Source organism: Thamnophis elegans, chromosome 4 (genome assembly GCF_009769535.1).
Source record: "Thamnophis elegans isolate rThaEle1 chromosome 4, rThaEle1.pri, whole genome shotgun sequence".
NCBI classification, from domain to species: domain Eukaryota; kingdom Metazoa; phylum Chordata; class Lepidosauria; order Squamata; family Colubridae; genus Thamnophis; species Thamnophis elegans.
In genome coordinates this window covers 56,621,053-56,633,473 of record NC_045544.1, presented here as the reverse complement: position 1 = coordinate 56,633,473, position 12,421 = coordinate 56,621,053, and positions in this window count along the sequence as shown.

The window sequence follows — 12,421 nt, the reverse complement described above, 5'->3', positions numbered from 1 at the left end:
AGAAAGTGCTTTAGTCAGTGGGGTGTCGCAGGAGAGGAGAGAATGCCTGAGCATTGCTTTTATTAAAGAAAAAAGAAAAGAAGGAAATTTGAAGGAAAAGAGGGAGCGTGGGGTGGGAGTGGGGGCATCAGAAACGGAGAAAGAAAGCAGCTAACTAGCCTAACCTCAGCACTCGCCTTTTCCCGTTTACATTTTTTTTCCTTTTCATGATTGACAGTGGTGAGGCTGTCCCTCCCCTGTCTCCCCTGACTGCACGTCACTGTTTCATATCAATCATTAGAGTCAGATCTCTTAACAATAAATATGTAATTAAAGTTGGCAAATTGCTGAAAATAGCAAAAATGTTAAGCTGCATGCAGTGGCTTTCTGTCTATGCACTCATGGCAAAACACTGGTACTATTTTAGTGTGAGCAAACAGTCAGATTTTTTCGCAGCTTAAATGTGGTAGTCCTAGGAATGGAGTTTTCCCCATTTGAAAATTCCAGGAGAAACTGGATATTTTTTTAAAAAAAAATCCATGGAATGTTTTTAACAAAATGAAATTTTTTTGAATTACCTTCTAAATTCTGCAAAAAGGCTATGTAAAAAATCAGACACAGGCAACATATTTGTTTGTTTGTTTGTTTGTTTTGAAAGACTTTGCTTTGAAATTACAACATATTGTTATTGCTATCACCAGATAAAGTTAACACTTTGCTTACTTACTGTATTTACATTTCCTGGTGCGTGAAGGTTTCTGTCATGGAAATTTATGACCCAGAATAGGTTGTTATTGGTTGAAAAGAGCCATTTTTATTGTTGCTGTTGGAAAGGGACAATTTGAGATAGACCTTCACATTCTAACCCAGAAATGGGACATTCTCCAAGCATTTAGTGGAACCCATTGTGGAGTTGGAATGTTCTATGGCATAACACTTATTTACAGTGCACTGTACTGTATGTTTAGGAGAAAAACTTCACAAGGCATTTTAACCAGGGGTGAAATTCAGCAGGTCCTGACAGGTTCTGGAGAACAGGTAGCAGAAATTTTGAATAGTTCAGAGAACTGACAAATACCACCTCTGGCTGTCCCCAGAGTGGGGTAGGAATGGAGATTTTGAAATATCCTTCCCCCAGGAGTCTGGAAGGAATGGGGATTTTGCAGTATCCTTCCCCTGGAATGGGGTGGGAATGGAGATTTTCAATGGCAGCATAAATACTGTTGTCAGTAAATGTCTATGGTAATTCTCAGACATCCAGGTCATACTTGCACCTGTTTGCACTACGTGGTTGGCCCTGATGACACAGATAAACCTTCAGCTGACCTTAATGCCTCACTAAAAGAATGCAAATGACCAGCTGCCTGCAAGGATTATAAATCCTTCCATTCCCCATCATCCAGTCAGAGCTGAAGAAGCTTCTTGGATGTGAAGTGAAATGTCTTCAAAGAAAAACCAGAAAGTCCAGTTGCCTCTTGAAAAAGCACTTTTGAGACTGTTGTCAGTAGTATAGGATGAATCTAGAGTTATCTGGAAGCAGAAGAAATGTCTGGATTTGTTTTTGAGTACATTTTACCCAGGTTGCAGTTGCTTTTTAAATGTACTTTTTATCTATTGCATTTATATGTCTGTTGTGTGTATATTTATTTTGTGAGAATGGATGCAGAAAAAGCTTCCTGTGTTACATTAGTCTCAAAAGATATACCCATTAAACATTTCAAAGTTTATTCAGGACTGACTCAACCATGCTGCATAAACCACCCCTTCCTCCTTAATTTCTTTCAGTTTTATTAAAAGAAAATAGTGGCTCCCACTATACTTCCAAAGTTAATTTCCTAATAAGCATCTGTGAGGCCCAAAATTCCCTTCAGTCCTTTGTTCTGTGACCTCACAGCCATGACTCTGCATGTTAATTGCTTGGGCTTCAGCCATTCATTTGATGGCTGCTTTAAACAGTCAGGATTAATACGTATATTCTGTTGCTCCTCTTGACTTTACCAAATATAAAATATAAATTATAGGCACATCAACCTGAAATTGCCAGATTGGTCAGGATTGCAAATCTTTCTGAGGATATATCAGACTGGGTTTTACAAAGGACGTGCTGTAAATATGAAAGAATTCAAGAGCAATTCAGGAGATGAGAAGTGTTTTCCTCTTGGTTACCTTCCACATCCTTTTCATTCTTTGATCAATTGTTTATTCTTTACTGTTTTCCAAAGTGTTAACCAGTTTAAATGTTTTCTTCATGTAGTGGGTTGAAACCAGAAAGAATGAAGCTCCAAAATTGTCCATGCTATCAAAAAAAATTCATCTGCAAAGGTAGATTTCACTTCAAGTGAAGCAAGATCAGTGGACGTTTTAAAAGAATGGTTCTAAATACAATGCAAGAATGGCCATCTGAAATCCAATGGATTCCAATCCCTTGCCATGAAAAAGGTCCTTCTTGGTGGTGGGCCCTTCTTTATGGAAACTCATTCCCCCTGAGATATGGTTTTCTCCACCTATTGCTTTTCAGAAAGGCCCTGAAATGAATGGAGATGGAGCCGATCAAGTGACTGATGTAATGGTGGCGTTGCTGCTATGGGGGCTGAGGTGCAGAGGTAGGTTCCTACTAGTTCAGACCAGTTTGGCCGAGTAGGTAGTAACTCGGCCTGCCACGTCTGTGAACTGGTTCTATTAGCGGTGGCGCCATCTTGATCGATCGAATCGGTCTTCGGGAGGTAATTGGCAGGAGATGGTCTCTCAGGTACCCAGGTCCGATGCCATGAAGGGCTTTATAAGTAATGACTAGCACCTTGAAGCGTGTCCGGAGACCAATGGGCAGCCAGTGCAGCTCGTGGAGGATAGGTGTAACCTAGGTGCACCCACAATCGCTCGTGCAGCTGTGTTCTGGACTAACTGAAGTCTTCGGACACTCTTCAAGGGCAGCCCCATGTAGAGCGTGTTACAGTAATCCAGTCTTGAGGTCACGGGGGCATGAGTGACTATTCGAAGGGCCTCCTGGTCCAGGTAGGGTCGCAATTGGTGCACCAGGCGGACCTGGGCAAAGGTCCCCCTGGTCACAGTCGACAAATGATGTTCTAACATCAGCTGTGGATCCAGGAGGACTCCCAAATTGCAAACCCTCTCTGAGGGGCGTATGGTTTCACCCCCCAGGCTAAGGGATGGAATAGCTGGACCATTTTTGGGAGGGAGCATCAATAGCCACTCGGTCTTGTCGGGATTGAGTGCAAGCTTGTTCATTCCCATCCAGATCCTAACAGCCTCCAGGCACTGGCACATCACTTCCACTGCTTCACTGAGTTGGCACGGGGCGGACAGACAGAGTTGTGTGTCATCCGCATATTGGTGGTATTTAATCCCATGATGTCGTATGATCTCACCCAGTGGCTTCATGTAGATGTTAAATAGGAGGGGGAACAGGACCGAACCCTGCAGCACCCCATAGTTGAGGGGCCTAGGGGTCGACCTCTGCCCTCCGACCAACACTGACTGCGACCTGTCCGAGAGGTAGGAGGAGAACCACCATAGGACGGTGCCTCCCACTCCCACCTCCCGTAATCATCGCAGAAGGATACCATGGTCGATGGTATCGAAGGCCGCTGAGAGGTCAAGGAGCACTAGGATAGAGGAGTGACCCCTATCCCTGGCTCGCCAGAGATCATTGATCAGTGCGACCAAAACAGTTTCCATGCTGTAACCAGGCCTGAAACCGGACTGAAAGGCATCCAGATAATCGGTTTCATCCAATGACCATCGGAGTTGAGAGGCCACCACTTTCTCAACAACCTTCCCCACGAAGGGAAGGTTGGAGACTGGACGATAGTTGCTCAAAATGGCTGGGTCCAGAGAAGGTTTCTTCAGGAGGGGTCTCACCACTGCATCCTTTAGGAGGAGCACGAAGGTTCCCTCCCAGAGAGAGGTCTTAACTATCATCTGGATCCAGCCACGTGTCACCTCCCTGCTGGTTGGGACCAGCCAGGAGGGGCACGGGTCCAATATACAGGTGGAGGCACTCACCTCTCCCATGGCCTTGTCCACTTCCTCAGGAGCGACAAGTTGAAACTCGCTCCATAAACTCCGCTCAAGACCTTCCCCCGGTACCTCGGCTGGTACCGTGCAATTGGAGTCCAGCTCTGTCCGAATCCGAGAGACTTTATCCATTAGAAACTGAACAAATTCCTCAGCTCTACCTTGTAAAGGGTCATCCGCATCCCTCTCTTTAAAGAGGGAGCCGGTTATTCTAAACAAGGCGGCAGGGCGCAATTCAGTGGATGCAATAAGAGCAGCAAAATCCACACATTTCGCCGCCCGTATTGCCACGAGATAGGCTCTGATATAGGCTCTCATCAGTGCTCGGTTTTACTCAGATTTACTGGCCCTCCAGCGGCGCTCTAGGCATCTCTTTTGGCGCTTCATCTCCCGGAGTTCCTCAGTGAACCAAGGAGCTCTCCTGGATCCGCTACCTCGGAGAGGTCGCAAAGGCGCAATCCGGTTTAGAGCCCCTGCCGCCACTGTATTCCAGGCAGCGACTAAGGACTCCACCGGACTGTGGACGAGAGCGTCAGGTATTTCTCCAAGCGCCATCTGAAATCCCATAGGGTCCATCAGGCGTCTGGGGCGGAACCACCTAATCAATTCCTCCTCCCTACAGTGGGGGATTGGCCTCCGAAAGTCAAGCCTCAGTAGGAAGTGATCAGACCATGACAAGGGCAAGATCTTAATACCCCTCAACTCTAGATCATGTCTCCACCGCTCTGAGAGGAATACGAGGTCAAGTGTGTGACCCGCTGAATGAGTCGAACCTCGAATTACTTGGGTCAAGTCCATGGCTGTCATGGAAGCCATGAACTCCTGTGCCCCATCAGAGCGTTCACCGAGCGTAGGCAGGTTGAAATCCCCCAGCACCATAAGCCTGGGGAACTCTACCGCCAGCTCTGCTACTGACTCGAGGAGAGAGGGGAGGGCAATGCTGTTGGGATGTAGGTACGTTAACAACAAGCCCACTTGACCCCCAAGGTCCAACTTCACCAACAGGGACTCACACCCGACAAGCTCTGGAGCAGGGATCCTACAAGGAACTAAAGACCTTTGGACGATGACAGCCACTCCCCCACCCCTTTCTCTGGGGTCATGGCTGATGAAGCACCTGAAACCCTTCTGGGCACATTTCAGTGAGGGGGATTCCTCCCTCAGGGCCCAGCCAGGTTTCAGTAATACATGCCAGGTCTGCCCCCTTGTCTAATATCAGGTCCTGGACGAGGTGAGCTTTGTGAACCACAGATCTGGCATTTAGCAACAACAGCCTGAGACCAGGGTCCTGACCACTCTCGCCATCTGGCCCTGGAGTGGAACTAACAATTTGTTGAATTAAATAATAAATTGATAAAAATAAATTTTTAAAACATGGTTTGAAAAGAAAAGTGGAAAATGTTTATAAAACTGAGTTTACTCATACATTTTACTGTAAATGTTCTAATCTATAATACATATCCTGTGTCAATGTCCTAGTTTGATTGTTTGAGCATGTCATATAATTGTTACGCCTTTACTGTATGAAAAATTGTAGTATTATTTGCAGGTAAGAGTCAATTTGTATAACAAAATATACTTCCGTCCCAATTAATATTATGTAGAAAACACAGTAGTTCTCATTTTCACTGTTTATGCTTGGTTTTTATATTTACTAAACATTCTAAGTTTCATTAATTTCTGTGGAGTTGACCTTTATGGAGATGAATTTAGGATCTTAGCCTTACTGTTCTGTTTTCACTATCCATAATTAGGTTCTGGTCATTCATTTGACAGCATTGTAGTTGATATAGTTACTTCAGCTATATAATGTCAGGTGAAATTTTGTAAAACCTTTTTTTAGATATTTTGTGTATAGAGAATAGAAAAGCATATTTTCCTTAAAAGGAAGCTAGAAACTTCTGTATTTCAGTCATGAGTGAAATGACGATTGTAGATTATTACACTGTAATTTGTAAAGTACTATATCCTGCAATCTTTTAGGATAATGGTTATTATAGCAAATCTGACATCATAATGCAAACATGCAAGGGCAAAAATGAACATTAAGAATGCTGGGAGAATTGATATGAGTTTCCTATTTAATGCTACATTAAGACTACCTTGGCTCTTACTCTAAGCGGAGCAAATGAATGCAGATATATAAATATGTTTCCAAGAAAAATACTTAACTGTCTTATGAATAAGAACATTCTTAAGGAGCCACATTCTTCTCTTTAACCCTCTAGAACAGGGGTGTCAAACCTGATTTCATTGAGGGTTATATCAGAGTGGTGTTTGACCTTAGGGGGCCAGGGAGGCTGACCAGGATGGGCATGGCCAGCTCAACGTCACTGGTAAGTCCTCAACTTATGACCAGCACATAGTCCTTGACTTGCAAACTGTCAACCTGGTAACCTGAGGACAGCTTCCATTGGCTAAGACGCACCTGGCTAAAGCGGGAGTTTTACAGCAAGCTGATTGGCTGCTCTGCTTGACAGCTCAAGTATAAATAGCTGTCAAGCAGAGTGTGGTGCTGAAGTTGTTGTGGTTCAGTTCTGCTGCTTGTTAGAAGTTTATAAAGTGTTTTTGGTTACCTCAGCATCACCTCCATTCATCTGCTGGCTAATACAAAGCAGTCACTTGTGTCAGGTTGTGGCCTGAGTACTCTGCCAATGAAAACAGGCTCCCAAACTCCGTTTTTTACTGTAATGGCCTCCTGCAACCCTGTGGCAATGAAAACAGAGGGCTACCCACAACCTCCCAAGCTCCATTTTTTTATTGGCAGAGGCACTGCAGGCTGGTCCTTTGCTTTTCCAGGGCGGTCCTGTGGGCCAGATCTAAACACCCCGTGGCCCAGATCTGGCCTACAGGGCCCTGAGTTTGACACTCCTGCCCTAGAAGAAAGCAGGGAAATATTTTCAGACCAAATTGCAGTCTAACGAAGCAAACAAGACTAGACTTGCTTCTAGTAATAAGGGGATGTGTGTTCTTTGCTCCTTCTTAACTATAATATGCTTCTTTTTCTCTTCTGCTTTCTGGTCATTTGCTTGAAAATCATTTTGTACCAAATAACTTAAAACATATGCCACACTCTTCTAGTGCCATGTCATAAGTATTTAAATCACTGCCATTCAAGCAATATTGTCTCCCCACATCCCATTTCTTTCTTATTCTGGTATTCTGAAGAACTGTGAGTCTACTGGGGTCTCACAAAGATTCTCCTATAGTTCTACATAAAGCAATTAATGATTATGCCAGCTTCCAATATATAATGGAGCCATTTGCAATAACCTGCCCTGCTGCACCAAGGTATTTTCTTCAGTGAGTAAATATGAGATGACATTCATCTTCCACCAAGGCTTACTATTTTGCTATTCTTGAACATCCAAAGGTAACTCAAAATGTAATGGCTTGCTCTATTATGTCTCTGTTGGATGTGATGACTTATAATGAGATTGCATGCTGGTGTGACTGCGGTTGGACTTCGATTCCTTTTCCATTCTAGGACTAGGAGCTACAGAAAATATGATTCAGGGTCTGACATAATGCATACATAAAATGCTTTTGATTTGATAATGTGCATCTGATCTGCACCAATTATGCACAGCACTGCCATTGGACAGCCAAAGCTTCTCTTAGTGTTTGCCAATTCACAAACACAGCAGATACTATAAATGGATTTTGAAAACCTTTGTAAATATCCTCTCTGACAGCATAACTGGTAATAATTATGTAAATACATATTTTTGTAACACTTCTCATTTCAAAGGCTACAAGAATTACAATAGAGTGCACAAAGATTGGCATTTCCCCCAGAGTTTAGTTGTGTGTGAATGTGCAAAGAAGCTTGTTATAAACCTTCTCATTCTATATGGTGATCATGACCATAAGAGCATAATTATCCAGCTTTAGTAGTTTAATAAACTACTTAACAGTTAAACTACTGTTAAACTACTTAACAGTCTACTTTCACTGGAGCAACAGAACAATATTTGTTTATACTGTCATAGTTGTATATCAATGCACATTTGTGGAGGTATGAAAATACCTCATTATTTCTATGTGGAACTGCACTAATAAAGTTGCCATACAATGTGAAGTCAGAACTCCATTTGGAATTGGGTTTGGTGTGGTTCCATACATTATCAGCTCAGAACAAAACGAAGTGTAAAAGCTATTTTGATCTTGCTCCTCTCAATCTTCATATTTGGAATCTAAATCCTGCTTTAAATTGGCACTATTTGGGCAATAGCAATATTTGAGGAATGAGTGCAGAAAAGAGACTATTCAAATGCCAACAGCTACTTTCTTACAAGGTCTGAAAGTTGCACTGTTTCCTCAGTAAAGTCACTAAGTTCTCAGTCTTAAGACATTCTGAAGTGTTACATGACATTTTCTAATAGAGCAGATGGATGTGGCTCTGACCACAGGTTGTCTGGGGGAAAGAACTGAATTGATTAAATCTGAGTTGAATTGTATTTAGGACACTGAGGAGAGACCATCAAATGGAGGCTTCAAACTGGGCTTTGAAACCCCTCAAATTTTATTTATTCATTCATTCATTCTTATATCTTATATGCCACCCATCTTGCCTGGAGGCAACGGTATGTGGGTTACAATAATTAAAAACCAATAAAACAATTTAAATGTTACAGCAACAAATAGTAAATTAATTAAAAGTGACAAAGATGGGCAAGAATGGAACAAGATGCATATGGGCGAAGGTAGCCACAGTCCATTAACCACCTCCAGACCCCATTGGAGCCCCAGGTCAGCTGGCAGTCTCTTTTGGAAGACCAAAAAGGTAGATGCAGATCTCACCTTAGGGTGACATGATGTTTCAAAGGGAAGGAATCATAGCAGAAAAGGCTCCTCTCCTGGATCCCACCAACCAAAATTCCTTGCCTGATAGCATCCATAGTATGTTCCCTCTGCTGGCATGGGTGGAGCAGATTAATTCCATAGGGCTGGCAACAGTAACCTGACTCAATGCCATGAAGGGCTTTAAAGGTAATAACCAATTGCAATTGGAATAAAACTGAGCATTTGGAAAACACTATATGAAAAGGGCTCCATCAAGTTTCAGTGGGAATTATGTTGCAGAGCAGGCTACACATGAGTTTTTGTGAAGTTGACAATCATTAATTTGATGCACAATAACCTGCCAGTGAATTAGGACACAAGAGTTGTTTAAGTATTGCAATAATCATCTTGTCAGATGAAGCCCAAAATTCTGCTTTCAGTTATCGAGAATGGCACAATAGAAGGTTATTCAATTTGAATCATGCTGGATTGGAAAACTGGCATCAGCAGGAGAGAAATGACCCAAATTGGAAATACTCAATGTAATGGAAGCCAGAGGGTGAGACAAGCCTACAAAGCACATGAAATTCATGTATGTTACTTGATTGTACAGTTTATTGCATCAACACAAAATTATGTATAGAGGGGTTTTGTTTGTTTGTTTGTTTGGTTAGCACTGCTTTCATTCTGCTTGTGATAAAAAAAAAAGCATGGGAATGTTCTATCTGGCTCTGAATTTTGGCTTGACTGGGCTCTAATTCAGAGCTAGCATTTCTTTTTAACATTGCATAGGGAAAGGCTTGCTTGCTTACTTTGCCACATCCACAGGAGTATGGAGCGAGTGAAGCTTGAAGGCACAAACTGTAAACAGATGCTGATGGCAGATGCACAACTGGGAATTTGCCACATGGAGCAGAAATCAGAAGCTTCGGCAACTCCCGTGGAAATAGGGCAGGATGTGTATGCAGGCAGTCTTGAAATTCACCTACTTTACTTTTAATAAACTGCACACATGAGCTACAGTCAAACACAGTTAGAAACGTCAGACTAAAACAAGAATTTGCCACACAGTCAATCATTACATTAGCATAATCATCATTACAAAAACAAACCAAATAACCAATATTCTTTGTCTGAGAGGCAAAGGGTCTGCAAAAGAGCTTAAATATGTTTTCTGGGGTGGGGGTGACTGTCAAAATTGTCAAGATGGCAGACGGGGAGCACTGTAGTTTAAGCTCTGCCCCTTTTGAACAAGTATCTAAACATCTTGTTGATTTTGACTGTCTCCTGTGGATCTTGCTGAATTTATAAAGAAACCTTTCTTTTAAATAGAATTCATTTATGCTGGGGACAGGTGGCAATGCAGTCCAGCAGAATTTGGTCTGGTTTGGGACCATTAAAGCTTCAGCCAGGAAGGCTGTGCAGAGAGTGGTGAGGATGGCAGAAAAGGTTATCGGTAGTTCGCTTCCTTCTATTCTGGAACATGGCATATAAGCAATGCTTGAGCAGAGTCTGCAGTATTTTCTGGGATGCTACACATCATCTTATGACGTGCTTTGCTTGTTAACTTTTGGGAGGAGAGTTTGTGGTATCTGGATCCAGATTCAGCCACAGTTTTGTTCCATATAGTATCGACCTTGTGAACTCTCACATTTCCTCTTTGTGTGTGTGTGTGTGTGTGTGTGTGTGTTGTGTATAGCAGTGGTGGGTTGCAGGCAGTACGTCCTGGTACGGGTGTACCGGATCCTGCCTGGAGCACCGGGTACCGTTCCGGTACAGTGCTCTGGAGGGCCCACCCGCCCACGCTACTTACCGTGTTTTAAAGCTGTTGACATTTCCACACATGCACATGGTGCATAGAGCGCCTGCAAGACACTCCACTGAGCAGCTGGAGCATCACGGAGGCTTGCAGAAGCGTCATTTGACTCTTCAACGCATGCCCGTGCATGTAGGTGATGCCGGGTCGTTCCATCCGTACCAGTTGGAACGGAATCCGCAACCCACCACTGGTGTATAGGTAGATATATACTTTTTTTGAGAGCAGGAAATAGAATTTTATTTTTAATGCATGCCAGTGTGCTCACAATAAAAATGACAATAAAGGTTTTGTTATCTTATCACTGGTACTAAATTCACATCTTTGGTATCTAATTAGCAGACGGATACTGTGTAACTGTTAGTCTCTCGCTGATAGTAAACCAAGTTCTTAAACTAGGGTTTGCTGAACAATGAAGAATGGTTTGCTGTTCAATGAAGAATCATTGCAGGAATTGGGTATGGCTAGTCTAGAAGAAAGAAGAACTAGGGGTGACATAATAGCAGTGTTTCAATATTTCAGGGGCTGCCTGTAGGGGGTCAACCTATTTTCCAAAGTCCCAGAAGGCAAGACAAGAAACTGTGGATGGAAACTACTCAAGGAGAGAAGCAACTTATAACTAAGGAGAATTTCCCCAACAGTGAGAACAATTAACAAGTGGAACATTTGTTTTCAGTAGTTGTGGGGGCTTCATCACTGGAGGCCAGAAGACCTCCAAGTTTCCTTCCAACCCTGTTATTCTGTAATTATTCTGTTAATTCCCTGATTTAGCTAACATGCTAAGCCACAAATGAAAATAAAACATGAAAGCTGCAGGTAGAAAATGAAACATTAAACTCCTAGTATCTCATCATAGATACTATTGCTACATTGAATTGTCTTCCTAAAACCAAATATCTGACTATTCTATCCATCAATTATCAACTTCCCTATCCAATTTAGGCCTGGGGCATATAGGCTGTGTCCTTATCAAAGGCAACAAAAGCTGATTTTGTTTGTTTGGTTTGGTTTGGTAAACCAGGCCAATAATACTTAGATACAGAGAAGAAATCATGCCAAGTCTCTGTTACATTAAATTTTTCTATTAAGAACTTCAAACTCATCCTGGACCCATTGCAACCTGAAGCCTTGACCAACTTTTTTCCCCATGAGCCTCTTTCTTTGGGCAAGAAGACACCACAACTAGCAAGCACAGCAGTCAACATAAATAAAACAGGAGAGAATTTCTTCTCCTCTGTAGTGTAGCCTTATTACACTTGGGCTATATTTTATCCTTCAGAATTCAAAGTTTTGTTTTAAATTCTGCATATCACAGCCATACTAAATATCGCCTCAGACAAGGCACAAAGTTGCTGAGTAAGACCCTTGCAAATCAGGAGGCTTTTTCATAAGGCCAACATGCATAATTTATATCTGCATACAATTAGCCTGTTTACATTTATACATTTTCAGTTTCCTTTTATGTGGAGCATTCCAGAAGATGCTTGGTAATGGATTCATAGAGAAAGAAAGAAAGAAAGAAAGTGTTTTTTTTTTAAAAAACCCACCTCTTTCTTTTTAAAATAAAAGCTTCAGGACCAACCAATTGATAAAACCTAACAACTAATAAATACTTTATGAGGAAAGGGAAGGGGGAAAGGTATGTTTTGTTCACACGGTAAGATTATATTGACATTACTGAGAGTTTTGCATTTTTGGGAAGTTTGGCATTATATCAGCTACAAGTTCATGGTTACTTCATGAAATAGCTTTGCATTCCATTTTTAATTCCCAGGATGAAAGTATTTTACTCTGTGCTAACAACTC